This window comes from Schistocerca serialis, chromosome 12 (assembly GCF_023864345.2).
Source record: "Schistocerca serialis cubense isolate TAMUIC-IGC-003099 chromosome 12, iqSchSeri2.2, whole genome shotgun sequence".
In the NCBI taxonomy this organism is placed as follows: domain Eukaryota; kingdom Metazoa; phylum Arthropoda; class Insecta; order Orthoptera; family Acrididae; genus Schistocerca; species Schistocerca serialis.
In genome coordinates this window covers 4,459,447-4,472,397 of record NC_064649.1, presented here as the reverse complement: position 1 = coordinate 4,472,397, position 12,951 = coordinate 4,459,447, and the positions used below count along the sequence as shown (strand labels likewise).

At 41.4% G+C, this 12,951-nt stretch overlaps 1 protein-coding gene across 2 annotated transcripts in view; it reads right to left on the bottom strand.

Annotated features, from left to right (window-relative positions):
* The window catches only part of LOC126428109 (probable mitochondrial glutathione transporter SLC25A40), a 92,440-nt gene that overhangs the window by 2,481 nt on the left and 77,008 nt on the right, over positions 1-12,951 (bottom strand). The gene's annotated exons all lie outside the window — the stretch shown is intronic.

Here is a 12,951-nt window from a genome sequence, read left to right as displayed (position 1 = left end):
TCGCAGAAATTTCTGTTGCAGTCTATTCAGAACATTGAGCACCAAGCGATCTCATCAGATGGTGCAGATATGCTGGCAAGACGTGTTTCTACATTAGGAATAGATGTCACATACATGAGGCTTTTGATATGACTCAAAAAAGTATATTATTATTTATACAAGAACAAGAAAGAAGCATCAGATCAGGGCAGGACGGTGACCAGGCAACATGCAACTGGTTCTCCTTTTCCAATCCAATACCAGAGACAAGTGGTACTGAGTATGTTACATACTTCCACAGAAGTGAGTGCGGGAATTCTGTCTAGTTGCATGCCCGTCTGATGACACATGTTAAGTGGTTCATCCTCAAACAGTTTTGCATGTGCGCATGTGTGCACACTCATGTATTTTTGCAGTTTCGCACTGACTTAAGTAGCTCTGAAATGCCAGGAGGAATGTGTCAATCAAACTTGGTACAAATATGGCCTGTCTTCCAGAACAACAAAAAATTACTGGGAGTGGAGGTTGAATGGTAGGTGCTCCTTGTACCACTAGCAATCATAGTGCAGAACTGGGAGGTGGTGAAGTGCTAAAAATATTGGAAGTGACAAACATTATCATCAGATTTATAGTTATAGTGTTACTAGGCCGACCAATGCCAGCTTCGATGGTATTTTGTCCCGGGAGATTTGCTGAGGAGGGGGGATTAGGTGGAAGGGGGCAACATTAATAGTTGTCGAAAACATTAGTGTCATATCGACAGTATTCACCCGTACTACACTGAACGATAACGCTACTGGCGACAACTGACCCATATGTGGTGGTGGAAACGGACAGACGTGTCCATTACAAGTGTGGAATGTGTGGAGCAATGTCAACCAAATTTGGTGCAAATATCACAAATTAGCTGAAAGAGGACAGAGCAGGCTGCCTGGCACCTCCAAGGCAAGTGGTTGGTTTGGGAGTGGGGGTGGCACAGTGGTAACATGAGAAACAACTGAAAATGACCGAGAGCACTGTCTTATCTCGAGGCCTTTGGAGTTATCGGGTTTCCACTGACAGCCTCCGTGACATTTCACTACTACTGGAGGGGCAGGGATGGGAATGGAGAGAGAAACAAAAAGGAATAACCAGGTAATCGTTACCCTTCTGTATTTGGAGCACTTTCGGATTCAAAGCTTTCCGAGACAAATCAATTCAGAAATTCCGCGTTATTGAGTTATTGCCAAAAATAACTCTCTTCTCTAATTTCTGTAAACAGTATAAACAGATATTTACAGAATCAATGTTTTTAGAACGCAAAAACGTTTTGCCATATTGATGTATTGCAACTGCAAGGACACACTAGTATCTTGAAAGTTTTACGCCAAAATTATATGAACATTTGAGAAAAGATGCATACACTGCTCCCTGTGAGCTCATCACATTAAATCCCTAAAAAACTCCGTGCTGCCTTCATCAGGAAAGTAACGGACCGAAAGAGCTGAGAGCTGCACCTACGTATTTAATGTAACAAGCTAGCCCGAAAACAATTTTCTACAGCAAATCTACTTAAAAAAACACACACACACTGGAAGGGGTCTGTAGGCCCTTACTATAACTTTGCACTCGGCACAGGTCGATAGGGCGAACAATCGATTGTGACGTGTTGAGAGAGCGAGTGTCGTGATGCGCCAGAGTGGTTGGCAGGAAAGGGGTGTGTGTGTGTGTGTGTGTGTGTGTGTGTGTGTGTGTGTGTAGGCCATTATTGAAATACGGGGTCTTTAACCAAGAAGGATGTCACCATCGCCGTGGTTAGACACCTAAATAATAAATTAATACCGGGAAAGTGATCAGTGACGTTACTAGTGCCGATATTTGGTTTCGCGTCTACCGCGCCAGCCTAACCTTGGATTGCAGTATTGGATGCAGTGATGGATTAGTGTGTGACGATAATGGAAAATGAAGAAAGCCTGTGCTGAGATTAGCCGCAATTAGATATGTATGACGAAGGCAGTGGCTGTCTCCTTTTTGTGTTTTGAGCAGAATATAAGTTCGTAATTAGTAGAACTGTGTTGGTGTTTCTTATTACCATACATTCAGTATTATGTATTGCACAGGACGAACTGGAAAGTAACAACTTCCGTAGCAGTCAATTCAGATTACCAGCCCCATTAGGTTCACGGTCATGTTAATAATAAATATTGGGCTGCTATTAGATCAGATCAGGTCAGGATAAAAACGGAGGTGTTACAACACAACACAATACACACACACACACACACACACACACACACACACTCAAGAGAGAGAGAGAGAGAGAGAGAGAGAGAGAGAGAGAGAGAGAGAGAGAAAATAAGAACACTTAAGTAGCAAGTCTTGTTTCTGTACACCACATTAACATCTGGCTATCATTCATTTCGCATATTTAAATTACATTTGCACCACTTCACACCATAAGTATCATACCCCAATTATGAGGCCAGCTACTTCATTGGAGAATAGGGATAGGGAGCTGCTACTCCTTCAATTGCTTTGAGTAGCAATGATTTTTCTCCTACTGTTAGCTTAATATTTACATGGGCACAATGATATCTGTTGTTATTTAACACCAGAAAAAGTAAAGTTATATAGTAATGTCCGCTGGGAGACCCAGAAACGTAGCTTCAGCTGCTTAATCAGAAAAGGGCCTTTGTTCCTCTACGCACAGCGGACCTTTCCCAAGCATTGTACAAGAGTCGTCTCTTAACTGTGTCTGCTGTGTGCGAGTGACTGAAGGTAGGATGCATTGAGTGTAGCACCACATTTGTGTTTTATGACTACGAGAGAGAGGAGAGGTTCAAAACACCGTGCTGACACGAGGCCTCTCATCTCGAATATCACCGACGGGACCTCCGAGCTAAACGGCTCCATGCGACCGCCATTGAGAGTGTCGCGTGCCCTCACTTTGTGTGACATTGTGGAACATTTGGGATTTAATCCACAACAAGGGAGCAGAGTTTGCCAAACAGGAACTATATGCCACCAGCACTAGCAGAACCTTTAGTAAAAACTGGGGTGTAAACCCCAGGAGCGCACACTGGATGTGTGTCTCCATAACATAAACTATAATAATTTACGGGGCTACAGTACAGTGGAATGAAGTGGCTGCTAAGGAGCTCAGAAAGGTGCAGAGATTAGCCTGCCTAACCATAACACATACAGTTACGATATCCAGAATGCAGTAAATACAGGAACGGTACAGGAAATGCAGACCAACTATATAATAGTTTTCAGCTGCTTCGACAAATCACTCGGCATAGAGCTGCCGGCAGCAAGCAGTGGAAAAACAACAATACTGCTGGGGCCTGGGTACACGAGGTGCAGCCTAGACCAGAGGGCACGATCTCACTTTGCAGTATTTTGGGCAAATATATTTGCACTCAGAGTGCACAGAGAGGAGAATTGGTAAAGGTACTATATGAGTCGTGGTCTCTACATTAGTTAAAGCGTACGAGTAGTTCCGAAAACTTCATCGGGCCCTGCGATGAGATCGAAGGTCGTCGCAGAATGAGACGAAACCCCGGTGAGGTTAGGAGAAAGCGGCAAGGTAAACTTGCACTGGTAGCTGTTCACTCAGGAACTGGTGGTAATGAACAAGCAGATAGGTTTCCGACACAAAGCAACTGGAAGCCAAATGACGTAAAATATTTGGGTCACTAATTCCTCAAGAGAGAGTGTGTCAGAAAGAACCAGTAAGGTTCACCTACTACTCTTCAAGATTACTGCCTGGCTTTACTAGAATGGCAAGGAGAGATAACCCACAATAAACTTAGTTTCAGTTTGGGTAACAGGGAGCTAGGCCCACTGCTGTTTTGTCTCCCTGATTAAATAAAGTTAAATACGAGACCACAACTTCCTCCTGAACTGACAAAACACCGGCAGTTGCTCCACCACAGGATTCCAACCCACTACTTCAAAGGATAGCCCTGCCCTGCAGGTGTACCTTAGTGACCTCGGCTAAGAAGGTGGGGAATGAGAACACCGATCAGTATACGGGTCGGTCAAAAATAAGGAAACACAGCGAGAAATGTGTGCTCAAATGTAAATGCAGATGCTAGTCAAAACTGCACGTAGTGCTGTCATATTTGACCACGAACAGCACCTGTACAATGTTCTCAACATTTTGCATTCTGTGTAGTGTGATAGTATCGTGTCGAAGCTAAGTGAAATCGAACGTGGGCAAATTGTCGGTGATCGTATCTTGGGCAGTTCTGTAACCGAGCCAGTCAAAGTGTTCGATGTTTCAAGAGGTACTGTATTGAAGATCTATACCGAGTACAGGGAAAGCAGGAAAACAACATCTGCTAAGTCACAATGCGTTCGAAAGCACGCGTCGCGTGACTGTGACGGAAGAGGCCTGTAACAAAAAATAAAACGATGACAGTTTCAAAAGTCACTGCAGAACTGGAAGCCTGACTTGCAAGTCCTGCCTGCACCATAACACGAATGGAGCTCCATAACCAGGCAATTGTAGGGCAAGCTGGAATTCCAAAACCATCAAGGTGATGCAAAAGCCCGTAACAGGAAAATGTGGTGTCAGAGCAATAAAATCTGAATTATGGAGCAATTGAAGAAAGTAATTTGGTCAGTGAGTCTCGTCTGATACTATTTCTAACTTCTGGCTGACATTACGTACCGAGAGTGAAACACGGCAGGGTGGATCGGTGACGATTTGCGCAGCAGTTCTGTGGACCCCATTACAAGTTCACAGTACTGCAGTGGCCATCATGTCTATTCCATAGTAGAATGTACGTTCCCCAATGGTGATAACGTGTTCCGAGACGACACGGTGCCGTTCACACAGCTCACGTTGTCTGGGACCGGTTTTCTGGGCACGAGGATGAATTGATCTCAATATTCTTGAACCTTTGCAATCTACTTTGAAGTGTGCACGATCACTATCCACCTCCATCACTGTTACTCGTACCTGCCACTATTTTCCAGGAAGAATAGTATAAGATTCCCTACAACACCATACAGGACCAGTATTTATCCATACAGAGACAAATCTAAACTGTTTCGCATGCCAACGGGTTTCCCACAGAGTATTACGAAGATAATGGTAACGGTGTTTCCATATTTTTGTCTGTCTTCAAAAGAGACTTCCCTACACTTAAATTTTTATTGATATTAACAAATTCCCTCTTTTTCATAAATGCTTTCCTTGCTATAGCTAGTGTCCATTTTAGATATTCTCTACTTTGGCGTCAATAGTTATTTTACTACCCAAATAGCAAAAGTAATCTTCTAAGAGGCAGTCACATGGAAATGAGATGGATGAAAAAAGTAAACTACTTACTCTTTCAAAAGCAATCACTGTAACTGTTAGCACATTTATCCCACTGTGATACAAGAGAGTCAATGCCTTCACAGAATAATGTTTGTGCTCGCCTTCAGAACCCCGACTGTACCCAGCCGTGCACCCCTTCGTGGACTGGTTAACAAGTTGCCGTGGTCGTTTCGACTACGCTGCAGAAGTTTCACTGGGAAGCCCTTACGCAGCATCCATACGATCCCATTTTCTTCCCATATTTTTGGAACCCTGAAAAAAGACATTTGTAGCCATCAATGTGCTTTGGAAGAAAGGATGCACCACACTCGGGTACAATTGTGGTTACGTAGGCAATCGCAAAAATTTCCCACGACGGCATTAACCGTCTTGTCTCACAGTGGGATAAATTCAATAACACTGATAGTCAACAGTGCTGGCAACTTAAAATTTTGAGAAATCGCATACATTTTGTGTATATGGAGTTTCTCTTCAGTTTAGGTGATACAACAACTGTATAGAAACACAGAAAAGGGTTTCTCTCTATCACGGCCAGCCAATACATTTTAAGTACAAAATCTTAGCTCAATCTCTTTTGTCAAAAAATGGACAGGTGAGGTTTCTCAATATTCCCATTTAGTTATGGTGATTACTTCTGAAATAATAAACAGTTTACTTACTGTTTTCTTCCCGGCTTGTTTTCTTTCGACAGCCTTTATACTTCTCGGTTCCCATTTCCCAATCTAATCCCTCAGCATCTACCCAATTTCATTCAACTGCAGTCCATTACCCTTGCTTTACTTTTGTTGATGATCACTTTATAAGCTCTTCACAACACACTATCCATTCTGTTCAACTGCTCTCGAAAGACACTTGCCATCTCTGGCAGAATTACAATGTCATCATCATATTTCAAAGTTTTATTTCTTCTAACTGAACTTTAACTGCCTTTCCAAATTTCTCGTGTTCCCCTTTATTGTTCAATCGACATATAAATTGAATAGCATTGGGTGAAACCTACACGCCTGTTCCAGTCCCTTCTTAACAACTGATCCCCTTTCGTATCATTCGATTCTTATGACTACAGTTTGGTTTCTGCACAGTTAGAGATGATCTTACACTCATAGTGTTTAATCCTTGCTACCTTCAGAATTTCAGAGAGTAGCTGTGAACGAGTCGTGGGAGTCACTTAAGAGTGAGTAGTTAGAACTGCAATGTTGCACAATGTGTGCACACAGAAGGGGAGCTCAACGCCAGCAGAGATGCTACGAGGCAGGAGACTACGTGACCAGCTGTAAAGAAGCTCCTGGGAGGAACAGAAGTCTGGAGAACAGTGCAGCATCATGAGGGGCGCGCATAATGCGTGCCTTTATAAGCGCTGCTCCCAGTGCTGGTAGATATTCTGCACTCGGTCTGCTTCAGGCGACGGACCAGCATTACTCTCGCCCCTTGGCAGGTCTCTGTCTCTTGTGGCACTTACGATTGACAACACAGTCAGTGTGTTAGCACCACATTTGAGAGTAGTTTCCTATTCTACTTCGTTGTCGAGTCTGTCATTTACCAGAGTTTCTCATCCTTCTGCCACCAAATTTCCCTACCTGCAAATATTCCAACTTCTATTCTCAGACACCAGATATTCTAATCAATAATGTTTGCCTTTCTTCAAGCTATCGAGATATCTGGGGTCACCCAAGGTGGTCTTGGGCCCTCTGCAATTCTAGACCTATAAAAATGGTTTAGGAGATAATACAAGCAGGCTTCTCAAATGGTCTGCCAACAATGCTGTTGTTTACTGAACAGTAAAGTCATCAGAAGATCAAATCCAACTGCAGTATTATTCAGACACGACGCCTGCACAGCATAAACAGTGGTAACTGATGATAAACAATAAAACGTAAGGTCCTTCACAAGACTACCAGAGAAGAAAAAAAATAAAAATAAACCATTAACTCTCAATTCCATGATAAACCTCACAAATTTAAAGTCAGCTGATTCAGCTAAATACCTAGGTCCTTGAACATATTCCCACTTCAAATATAATAAATTTTCTTGTGACTGTGAAGCTTATGTCCAAGAATCAGCACAGTTCTAGAAAGCATCACTCATGCACAACTCAGCTTGCCATTTTCTCTCAACACTGCAAACTATGGATGAAGGGTAACAGGCAGATTCAAAATTTCTACATTTCTCGAAAGCATCGGACACGGTGCCCCACTACAGGCTGTTAACAAAGGTACCAGCACATGGAGCAATTATGCAAATTGCTCAAATACTTTTTAAGTTGGAGAACCCAGTATATTGTCCTCAATGGCAAATGTTCACCAGAGACACGAGTATTATCAGGAGTGCCCCTGAAAGTGTGACAGACCGCTAGCATTTTCTGCATACATAAATGTTTTGGTGGACTGGGAGGGTAACAATCTGTTGCTGTTTGCTGACGATACTGTGGCGTACGGAAAGGTGTCAGAGTTGAGTGACATCAGGAGGGTACAAAATGACTTAGACAAAATTTCGAGCTGGTGTGATGAAAGGTAGCTGGCTCAGAATGTACAAAAATATAAATTAATGCAGATAAATAGGAAAAACAAACCCACAATATTTGGATAGAGCATTTGTAGTGTTCTGCCTGACACAGACACGTTATTTAAATGTCTGTGTGTAATATTAAAAAGCAATACAAAATGGAACAAGCATGTGAGCACTGTGATAGCCATGCAAGTGGTCGACTTCGGTTTATTGAGAGAATTTTAGGAAAGTGTGGTTCACTTGTAAAGAAAACTGCATACAGGACACTGGTGTGACCTATTCTTGAGTACTGTTTGAGAGTTTGGGATCCATACCAGGTAGGATTAAAAGAAAGACATCGAAGCAACTCAAAGGCAGGCTGCTAGATTTGTTACCGGTAGGTTCAAACAACAAATGTTATGGATATGCTTCGGGAACTCAAATGGAAATATCTGTAAGGAAAGTGACATTCTGTACGAGGAATATTATTGAGAAAATTTAGAGACTTGGCATCTGAAGCTGACTGCAGAACAATTCAACTGTCGCCAACATACATTGCACATAAGGATCATGAAGATAAGATACAAGAAATTAAGGCTCATGTGGAGACATACAGACACTATTTGTGAGTGGAACAGGAAACAAAATGACTAGGTGGTATAGGGTACCTTCCGCCATGTGCCGTATGGTGGTTTGTGGAATATCTATGTAGATATTAGTGTAGGGATTACAATAACAAATAACTTAAACAGGGACAAGCACACAGCAAATATTGTGGGGAAGGTGAACCAAAGACTGTTTGTTTGGCAGAACACTTAGAAAATGCAACAGATCTACTAAAGAGACTGACAACACTATACACGTCCATCGTCTTCTGTATATTGCTATGTGGTATGAGATCCTTACCAGATAGGATTGATGCAGGACTTCAAAAAAGTTCACAGGAGGACAGCACATTTTCTATTATTGTGACATGAGAGAGAGAGAGAGAAAGAGAGAGAGAGAGAGAGAGAGAGAGCGGGAGGGAGGGAGAGAGTTATGGATGATGATGCACTAGTTCAGCTGGCTATCATTAAAAGAAAAGACAGTCGCGGCAAGTTCTTTTCACTAAATTTCAACCACCAACTTTCTCCACCAAAAGTGAAAATACGAAGCCTATCCAGAAAATAGACTACATTTTTGCCTGCAGCAAAAATGGCGGGGGCCAGTGCCGAGTGTTTATTCGTTCAGTTGGTATCCAGCCTTACCGGCATGAGGTTTGTGTCACTTTCCTTTATTTCAAAATAAAAGTTTTAAATATATGCCGCAATTTAAAATCCCCTAGTTGTGAAGTGCGGTCGGTAATAAAGTTTTTGGTTGGAGATAAAAACATAAACTGACTGAAATTTAAAGGCATGTGTTAGGTGTATGGAAACAATGTAATCACTGAATGTGGAGCGTGCCAGTGGTGTGTAAGGTTTAAAAGTGGCCAAACTAATGTTCACAATGAAGAACGAGGTGGACAACCAAGCACTGTGACTGACGAAATGGTCGCAAAAACGAATGAAGATTCAAGAAGGTCGCCAAGTCAAAGTGACAGAGCTCTTGTTCAGTTACATTGGAAAACTTGAGAAAAGCAATTCAGAATAAGTGTAAGGAAAGTTGAGCTTAAAAATTTTTGTTCTCACACGGCAACATTCATTCACTCTGTACACAGCAAATCACACTTGAGAAGTAATCTATACTCTCAAGTGGGAGGCGTTTCCTCATCTGTCATACACTCCAGATCTTGCACCCAATGACCACCACACATTTCCAACCACAAAGATGTGGATCACAATGTAACACTTTCGTGACAACATACAACTGTGGGAGGATGTGACTAACTGTTTTAAATGTCAGGAGGCACAATATTATCACAATGTAATTTCAAAGCTCGTTCACCGCTATTGCAAGTGCTCAAATTTGTGTGGAGACTATAATGAAAAGTATCGCTTTCAAATGAATAAAATAATCTTTTCCTATACTCTTTTCTAAATACCAAAACGTAACCTGCTTTCTGGATAATCTTTGTACTTTGTGGACTCCCACATACATACAGAGAAATGGCTTTTATAATAAAATAAGAGAAATCAGATGATGTATGAGAAGGCTCAGGTGTCGACTTTTCTCATGAGCTATTCAAAGAGTGGAACAGCTGTGAAATCCATCCTACAGTATCTTAACTCTCATCACATCTTCATTTACTTTCTGTTCTCTTTCTATAATATTGTCTTCAAATTCAATTTCCTTGGATAGCGCCTCTATATACTTCTTTGCTTAGGGCTGGTTTTCCATATGAGCTCTTGATATACAAACAGTTACTTTTCTTTTCTTCAAAGGTCTCTCTAACTTTTCCATAAGCAGCATCTATCTTTCCCAGTCATGCATACTTCTGCAGCTTTTCATTTCTCCTATAGCCATCACTGCTTTACCATTTGCACTTCCTATCAGCCTTGTTTTTTATATGTCTGAATTCTCATTTATCTACTCCACTTTCCTCCTCCTCCTCCTCCTCCTCCTCCTCCTCACGGCATTACAAGTTTCCTCCATTCTGCCCTCTCCTGTGCGGTTTTCCACCATCCTCGGACTCAGACATTTTATATCTTCTCGCACATCATCTATCCACCGTTTTTGTCGCCTTCCTCTGTCTTCTTCCAGTTGGCCTCCATTCAAAAATCTTTTTAGTCATTCTTCCAGTATCCATCCTGAGGACATGCCCAAGCCAGGCTATTCTTCTGCTCTTTATAATTCTTATGATGTCAAGCTCCTTGTATGAGGCGGTCTAGCTCAGTATTCGTTCTAGATCTCCAGAAACCATTATTATCCTGAACTGCCCCATAGATCTTACACAGCACTCTATGTTCAAATATCCTTAGCTGTTGCTTATCGAGACTCATTAGTGTCCAGTGTTTCACATCCGTGGGTTACAACTGGACTGATGATGACCTTATATAGTTGCAGCTTCAGCTGCCTATTTTATAAACTAGAGGCCAACAATTTCTTAAACATGTGGAAGCATCTATTACCACTTAGGATGCGCAGTTTTATTTCATTTGACATGGAATTTGAGCTGTTAATATTGGAGCACAAATAGTCAAACTTCTGCACATGTTCAAAGTTGAAACTGTCTGCTGCTAATCTATCCAAGTTGTTATTTTCTTTCCTAGTGAAATTCATGTACTTAGTCTTTATTTAATTAATAGAAAGGCCTCTAGATCCTGTGACTTCTTTCAGCTCCTATATTGTCCTCTATAGTGATACCCTTCTTCTACTAATAATTGCTACATCAGCATATGCACATATCTGTGTCTACTTTGCGCCTATGTAACCAGATATCTGAAGCTTCCACGTGGCTGCTTCAAGAGTATGATTGAAAAGCGTTGTAGAGAGTGCGTCCCCTTGTCTGACTCCTTTACTAATGCTAAACCAATTGCTCAGTTCCCCATACACTCGCACTGCAGCACTTGCTTGAATAAGTGAGACATACTTCAATGGTAGACCAAGCAGCAGCAAATCATTTAGCATTTGTGCTCTATCGAGACAATCAAAGGCCTGCTTGAAGTCTACGTAGAGGTTATTAAGCTCAATGCTATACTCTTATGCCTTTTCATGTATTTGCCTCAACACAAATATCTGGTATCTTGTTGATCTATTAGGTCAAAATCCACACTGATACCTCCCCAGAATCTCTTCTGCATATGGTGCTAATCTGTTGTAGATAATACTAGAGAAGATCTTGTAGGTTACATTCAGCAGTGTAATTCCTTAGTAATTTGAACAGCAGACCTTGTCTCCTTTTTTGTGTATTGGTTGGATTACACCTAAATTCCATTCTTCTGGGATTCTTTCGTGATTCCGCACAAACTTGATGTGCTTATGAAGATCAGTTCCCCCATTTTTTAGCAGCTCTGCAGTTATTTCGTCAGTTCCTGGTGCTTTATAATTTTTTTTAAACAATGCACTACCTTTCGTACTTCATCTAATGTTAATTCTTCTATTTCTGGATCTACGGTGTAATAGAGTGGATCCTCATTCTTGGTAGGATTGCCCTCCAAAATTCCCTTGAAATATTCTCTCCATCTGTCCAGAACATCTTGTTTATCTGTCAGCAAATTTCCCTCTTTGTCCTTACAAGCTGTTACTTTTGGTCTACTATATTCTTGAGTTCCTTCTTTAATTTTCTTGTAGAATTTTCTGCTTTCATTCCTGTGGTAGCGCTCTTCCATCTCCTCTATCTTTCTCTTCATGGCTTCTCTTTTTTCCCTCCTGCATAACCTTGCTGCCTCTATTCTCTTTTCATTATATAATGCCTGATTTGATGTAGTATCCCACTGCAAGCATTTGAGTCTAGCCTCCTTTTTCTGTTCCACTGCCTGTCTACATTCATCATCATATCAGTCTTCATTCCTACGTCTCCTTGCTTCCCCCAGTATTTCATGTGCTGTTGTCCTAATGACATCTTTAATAGAGTTCGATTCTTTGTCTGTATCATCTCCACCATCTTTTGTTTATAACTCCTGTCTCAATCTTTTCTGGTACCATCTTTCTGTTGTTCTACATTCCATTTCTTTACTATTGTACCACTTCCTCTGGCAACCATGGCAAGTTTCTGTCTCATTTTGGCTCCTACTAGGTAATGCTCAGAATCAGAATCAGGTCCTTAGAAAGTGTGCACATTTTCCATAATGGATACCCACCTCTTTGATATCAATATATGGTCTATTTGGTTTGCGTCATTTGTTCCTGGTATTTTCCATGTCCCTTTGTAGATATTTTTCCTTGGAAAACAGGTACTTACTGCCTTCAACTTGTTTGCAGAAGCAAACTAGCCAACCTTCATACCATCATTATTAGTTTCATCATGCAGACTTTCCTTCCCAAACACACTTTTGTACACCTCTTCCTTTCCCAGTTTTGCATTATAGTCACCAAGAACTATTTTTGATTCATATCTGGGTATTCTGTCACACACCTCCTGTAGTTGATCATAGAAGATGTCCACAGTGTCTTCATCTGATTCTTCCGTTTGTGCATATACATTCATGAAGGTCACATTGTGAAATTTGCCTTTCATATGCAGAGTACATATTCTTTCATCATATGGGGTGAAAGCAATAATTGACCCTTTGAGACTATAAACCCACCTCCATACTCCC